At 34.8% G+C, this 7,366-nt stretch overlaps 1 long non-coding RNA gene across 1 annotated transcript; it reads left to right on the top strand.

Annotated features, from left to right (window-relative positions):
• Window positions 1-2,212: 2,212 nt before the first annotated feature.
• LOC143230023 (uncharacterized) lies at window positions 2,213-7,122 on the top strand. The gene is made up of 2 exons (XR_013016188.1): window positions 2,213-3,072; window positions 5,952-7,122. It is a non-coding gene; the product is annotated as an uncharacterized LOC143230023 (long non-coding RNA).
• Window positions 7,123-7,366: the final 244 nt, after the last annotated feature.

Below are 7,366 nucleotides of genomic sequence, written 5' to 3'. Positions count from 1 at the left end.
TCGTTCTTTTAGCCGTGGGGGCGTTATAATGTGACGACCAATCCCACTAAAAAGAGTAGTCCAACGGTTGGCGGTGGGTGGTGATGACTAAATGCTTTCCCTTTAGTTTTACACTGCTAAATTAGGGACGGCTAGCACAGATAGCCCTCGAGTAGCTTTGAGCGAGATTTAAAAAAAACAAACAGAGATTCTTAGCCCGCGTTGGACAAAAAATATCTGTGAAGTCAGTAGCAGACTGCAAGTATAATAAATTTCAACTATTAGTAATGAATACGTTCGTTCTCGGATGACCTGGAGGTATTTTTGAGGTAAAAAAATCCAAACTTCATCTCCTACTATCTGAGAATGGTATCTTTATCACATACTGATAACTAAATGATCTAATGTAGAGGCTTTATATTTGTACCTTTCGAAAAAACACTAACTTCCATTCATCTGAGAATTTATATCATTAACCTGTGTTATAACAAAAGATATGTTTATCATTATCTGCTGTTTTTTATAGCAAAGTTTAAACCTTTCTTTGTAACACATTTATCGGATTGCTGTACGTAATTTCTAATTAATAAAAATTGGTGTTATTCTAAAAGCCGGTAGTAAAATCAAACTAACTAAAATGGGATATTGTTAAAAGAGAGTAACATAACGTTAACGAAACGTTAAACCCTGTGTTAGTGGTTTTTTTTTTGTTTATTAACCATAAACTATTTTAGTTGTTTTTTTAATTTTATGGATAATTTGTAATTGTTGGCTCATATTGAACTGTTGGTTTTCATACCCGTGGTGGGCAGAGCACAGATAGACTATTGTGTAGTTTTATATTTAAATTGCAAACAAACAAGGACAATCGTAATTGTTGTAATTCATGTTATCTTTGAGCGTTTGAAACCAAAAATAGCAACAAACAAAGAACAATTTCAAGCGAAATGAATTTGTAAAGGAATGTTCACGTAGTCCTAGACAGTTGATCTTCACGTTTAAATATCTATACAAGTCATTTTCTAACCTTGCAGTTTCATTAATGAATGTCCAGCATGGCCAGGTGTTTAGGGTGATCAACTCGTTATCAGGGTCGCGGGTTCGATTCCTAATCACGCCAAACATGTTCGTCCTTTCAACCGTGGGAGTGTTATAATGTAACAGTCAATCTCCCTATTCATGGTAAAAGAGTATCCCAGTAGTTGGCTGTTGGTAGTAATGGCCAGCTGCCTTCCCTCTGGACTTACACTGTTAAATTACAGACGGCTATCGCAGATAGTCCTCGTGTAGCTTTGAGTGAAATTAAAAAATCAAACAAACTCGAAAGTACGTTTTTCCTGTCAACATAATGTACATGTTAACACTGGAAAACTTCAGTGTAAAATACTGTCGAGGTTCGAAACTAGAATCTTTGTATTTAAATCCTTAACATGTGAGGTCAGTTTGGTAGAAGCATTAACCAGATAACTTTGACCATTTGACGATTTCAATCAGCATTAGGCATAGACTGTATCACAAAGGTGTCGTGAATATGAATATTTGTTTTTTATGGAACCATAACAAATAAATTTACTTTAATACAAATTTAATAATACTTAAGTAAAATAGTATTTCCTCCACTCTACTGGAAATTGTATTGAACCAATTAACATTTCTTCGAACCTTTAATATCGAAATTATTTACTGAACAACAAACATAGCATCACAAATTATTTCATTGTAACCTAAATGAAATTCCACACGTTACGACATTCGATGAAAGAAGGGTTTTATATAACTGTGTTTCAAAAGAATGGACTATTTTTATCCCCATAAGTAACTCTTCCAGAAACATAATGGTTCACTGCAATTTCCTTCAAAGCTTATTTTAATGTAAACGTTTGAACCTCTAAGTTCGCAAGTACTGTACGTAATTAAGGTTATTTTTACAACGTACAAGGTGTCATTTTTTTGTTTTGACCATATGGAATTTTAGAATGCAAGAAAATTGCTTCTCCTTCGGATGAAAGAGATTTCTTGGTGTAGTCGGAATATGAGATACATTACCGTTTTTAACTCTAAAGTTTAACAGCACTTGTCAGTACTTAGGTATCCTACCCATCTCTTGGATAATGCAACGAACATCAGTTAATACCAAGGTCAAAAATTTATTTTCTTATAGCTTTCTTCCTTTACCGAGCAGGCTGATTGGCTCCATCATAAAGTAAAACTTCTTGTCACCTAACGGCTTTTCAAAATATATTAAATAAGAGATTTTTTTTTTCTTGACGTTTTTCCGTACAATAATAACGCCTAATATCGTTCTTGAAACATCTCTCGCATCACTGAAAAGGAATCGCGATTCTTAGCGTTTTCCATTTCATGCTAGTAAATTAATCATTCTAGCAAGCAACAAAGAGCAACCACAGAACTGATATGCGGAATATGTATAGCTCGAGACCAGACGTTTCAACTGAAACCCACCGGTTTGGCTGCTTCTGCCAATAGCCTCATACACCGAGACATTCAGTGTTATGTGCTGTAACACATCAGTGATGCGGAGTTAAGATGCCGCAGGCAGTGCACGCTGCCAGAACCTTGCTCCATCCGAGCTGTGGCAGTTCTGAGTTAGATCATTCGGAGATGGATGGTGAGAAGATGCGGAAAGCACGAGCGTTGCTCTGGTAACAAGATCGCAGTGGTGCCGCTATATTTAGACGGCTTCTTCAAGTAGGAAAAAAGACAGAAGACAACCGCACAGGGAAACACCCGTCTTGACTGATTAGGGTAAACTAGGATGAGCTTAAATTTTTTTATCCCATTTTAGGAGGGAAAGGAAAGTTCTATGCATAGCTTTTACCAGAAGAGGGAGCAGCTGTTTGAAACCGTTTCCAGGCAGACCGGTTAGGTGGTAGGTGGTTCATTATTTGCTATACAGATTTCAACACAAGATTTCTTATGTAGGTCTATTCTACAGGATGTAATAAAAAGCTGCCTTTTCTGCGAACATATTCTCTGAGATAAACTAGGTGTGTGAACTACAATTCCGCATTGACCAGAAGTGTGAGTGTTCGTGATTAGAAGTGATCGGGTTGAGAAAGGTTCCTATAACGGGTAAGTGTTTTTCTACCGGGGTTATCCCTGGATATTAATGTCAGAACAGTTTGAATCAGTTTTGAATACATGAAACATTTCTACGTGAAAATTTCCTGAGGAGGTCACAATTATTTATTTAATTCTGAAACTAGCCAACCATATACGTAATAAGCGGACTCAAGCGATCCTTTAGTTGTTCAGTTTTAAACCAATTACTAATTTATTTAGGGTTAGTGGATTTTACATTTAAAACTCAAACATAGTTCAAGTTAAAATATAAACTGTTGTCTAGTTGGTTGTAAAAGTGTTCCAGCAACATGTTTAAGACGCTAATGCTGGTTGGTTATGGGGGGGGGGAGTGTTCCCAGAATATACTTCTGAAACTCAAGCTGATTGTTAGAAGTCTTCTCGGAATAAGTTTTGGAAACTCAAGCTAGGTGTTAGGAATGTTCCAGACTATATTCATGAAACTTGAGCTTGTGTTACGAGAGTTTTGGAACATGTTTATGAAACATTAACTCGTTGTTAGGTTTATTAACACAATATGCTTATTAAACTCAACTAACTGGTTGCGAGTGGTGTTCTGGAATGTCTTTATGAAACTAAAGACATGGCTGGTAGGAGTATTCGCAGAACATGTTTCTGAAACTTAAGCTAATCGTAAGGAATGTTACCGGAACAAGTTTATGAAACATGTTGTTCGAAACGTTTTAGAATAATGTGTTTATGAAAGTAATCTTGGTTGTTAAGAGATTTTTCACAATATGTTTCTAAGACTCTAGCTGGTATTTAGGATTGCTCTAGAATGTAATTACAACACTCAAGCTGGTTAGGATTGTTCTGGAATATATTTTTGAAACTCAGAATCGTTTTAAAGAATATTCGCAAATTACATTTATGAAAGTCAAGTTGCCTGTTCCAATTGTTCACAAAGTATGTCCAAGAAACTAAAGCTGGCTATCAGGAATGTTTCCAGAATATGTTTCTTACATTCAAACTAATTTCTGAGGATGTTCCTGGAAGATGTTTATTAGACTCAAACTCTTAGATACAAGTATTCTACAGTTGGATTATAAGACTCTTGCTGGCTCATAATAGAGCTCCAGATTAAGTTTGTGAAACTTAAACTGGTTGACAGCTTTGTTCCAAGAATATATATAGATATATATATATAAATAGAGGTGGCTTGTTAGTAATGTGATCAAGTATGTGTTTATGAAACCCAAACTATTTAATACGAGTGTTCCTAGTATATGTTTCTGAAATTGAAAGTAATTATTCGGAAGGTTTCCAACATGTATTTCTGAAACTTGAAGTGGTTAGTAAGAGTGTTCCTGAAATTCAAGCTCGTTTCTAGGAACGTTCAAATAATTTGTGTTTGAAAATGAAACTCTTGCGAGGACCATTCCCACAATACACTAACGGGCCACAAGCTGATTGTTAAAAATGTTCTGGAATTTCTTTACGAAACTAATACTGGCTTTTAACAACGCTCGTAGAATATATTCCTGACTCCCACGTTGGTTGGATGGAAAGTTCTGAGGTCAAGTTTCTGAAATTCAAGTTACATGTTAGGATTGTTCCCAGAATGTGTTTCTGAAACTCAAAATATTTCTTAGCACATACTTGATAATGTTTATTAAAGTGAACTGGTTAAAACTAGTGTTCTCAGAACATATTTATGAATCTCAATCAGATGGTAAAGAGTGTTCTCAGGATATCTTCAAGAAACTCAAGCCGTTGGTAAGAGGTGTTTCCACAGCATGTTAATGACATTCAAGAACATTTTAGAACCTGTATTCCGAGAGGTATTTCTAAACATTTTATGAAACACAAGCTGAAAAAGTGTTTCAATTTATTTCTTATGAAATTGAAGTCAAAAGTCCTACTCAGAACTTTCTATATCACGTAAAAATGAACTGTAATTTATGTGGAACAGGGCGTAGAACTAAATATTTGTTTTAGAAAAACTTTGCGGTGTTTAGCTGAATTTTTGTTAAAGGTTTAAAATATTTCACAAATTGTCCATTACTAATGAATATAGACAAAAACAATTTGATAATCAAGTATTATAACAAATAGAAAAATAACCTTTTTGTGTAGTTCGCATCACAAAACTGTGCACTCAGTTTTCCCTCATATCACGAGGTAACTCATGGACTGTATCCAAATAACTGATGGCCTATCTACACCATGTAGACAGCCAACATCACATGTAGATTTTAGAAAAATTATAAAATACGGATATTATTTCTCTGCCCCGGCATGTTAAATCTGATAGACAAGCTATAAATCAGAGATACCATTTAAGGAAATGTGATTTTATAGTCTGAGATAAAGATTTATCCAAGACCATCCCTCATATGTTTAACTTTTTTAATTAAAAAAGGCAGTAGAGAACCTTTAAATTTAAAGCTTGAATCACGTTTTATAGTTAAAGATAAGTGCACGTTCTCTAGTTGTCGAATAAGTGTTAAATATTTTCTTGTAATTAATATATGTTGCTTTATATTGGTGCAATGAACATTTAGCTTCACGATGCCTCTTTGACCCAAAAGTTTGGTTCCATATATTTATTACATCGAAGAAAATCACCTAACACTCTCCTATAATGTTTACACGTTTTGTTTTGACGTCTAAGGTTGTAATCATGAAACTTTCTAATGAAACTTTATATTTAGAATCTACTCCAGACTGAGAAGTCTAAAAAAATCTGATATTATGTAATTAAGTTATATTTACAAAGAAGATTAGAATATTCTCAACCGAGGAAGTATTCAGTTCATTTACTACAGCAACCATAAATCAGTTCAGGTGCAAAATATTAGTTTCAAATGTCCCAAAATTAGAGTAGTTGGCTCTCTCTGTGTGTAATCAAAGCAGTTTATTGATTTCAGAGTAAGTGCATATGTTCAAACCAAAACTCACATAGTGATACGACATACCAACTATGAAGACCAAGGAGCTTTCCAAACAAGTCAGGGGTAAGGTGGTAGAGAAGTACATATCAGGAGAAGATCACAAGAACATTTCAAAGTCGCTGAGTATCTCTTTGAGTACAGTGAAGTCAATCACTAAGAAATATAATGCGCTTCATACCACCTAGTCACAACCCAGATCAGGTTCTCTTCCAAACTAAGCAGCTAGACAAGCAGAAAACTGGTTAGGGATACCTCTGTGAAACCAACAGTGATTTTGAAAGATTACAAAGTTTTATGCCTGAGATGGGAGACGATGTTCATACATAAAAAAAGATGGTTGTATGGACAAGTGACAAGAAAGAAGTTATTACTGAAAAAGAAACATCTTATATGGAGTTTGCGACAAAGCATGTAAATGACACTGCAGACATATGGCAGAAGATTTTGTGGTCAGATGAATCAAAATTGAGATGTTTTGGTTTAAATTCAAAACTTTACACATGACATAACCCCAACATAGCACATAATATCAATACCATCCCAACTGTCAATTATGGTGGTTACAGCATCATGTCCTGTGGATGTTTCTAATCAGCCATGACTGAGAAGTTTTTCAAGACTGAGGGGAAGATAGATTGTGCAAAGCACAGGTGAATCCTAGAGAAGAACCTGCTTCAGCCAGCCAAGAATCTAAAACTAGATTGAAAATTCACATGTCAGCAGTACAATGACCCGAAGCATAAAATCAAAGCCACATTGAAGTGGTTTCAAAAGACGAAAGTGAATGTCCTGGAGTGGTCCAGTTAAAGTACTGAGTTGAATCAAATAGAAAACTTATGCCGAGACATAAAGATTGCATTCCATCAACGATCCCCAAAGAAATTGTCGGAAATGGAGCAAATTTTCCAAGAATAATGGGCAAAAACTACATCATTCCATTGTGCAAAACTGGTAGAGATCTATCCGAAAAAACTCACAGCAGTAATTGCACCATCAAGTACTGACTTAGTAAGATGAATACTTATGCAATCAGCAAGTTTCAATTTATATATTTTCTTTTCAGGTTTTGCTGACACTCAGCCTCTTCACACATTACGCTGTTAAGTTTGATCATCAAAGTTTTGAATAAATACAGGTTAACTAAAAATGTTGTTTACTTTATTTGTATTTCATTAAAATGTGACATCCTTGATAAGGGTGAATATTTTTGCGAGGCACTGTATACTAAAGATGAAATGTTTCTTTGTATACTTACCGCATACTTTTGCTGATAAAAATCATCCACTATCTCGTTTCAGATCAATCAAATGACAAAATTATACTATAATTAACATTATTACGGTCACAAAGTGACTCAAAAGTCTTGTTTCCAATAGCACATATCCTTTAAA

Source organism: Tachypleus tridentatus, chromosome 10 (assembly GCF_004210375.1).
Source record: "Tachypleus tridentatus isolate NWPU-2018 chromosome 10, ASM421037v1, whole genome shotgun sequence".
NCBI lineage: Eukaryota > Metazoa > Arthropoda > Merostomata > Xiphosura > Limulidae > Tachypleus > Tachypleus tridentatus.
The sequence above is the reverse complement of the archived record's forward strand: the minus strand, read 5'-3'. Positions and strand labels throughout refer to the sequence as shown.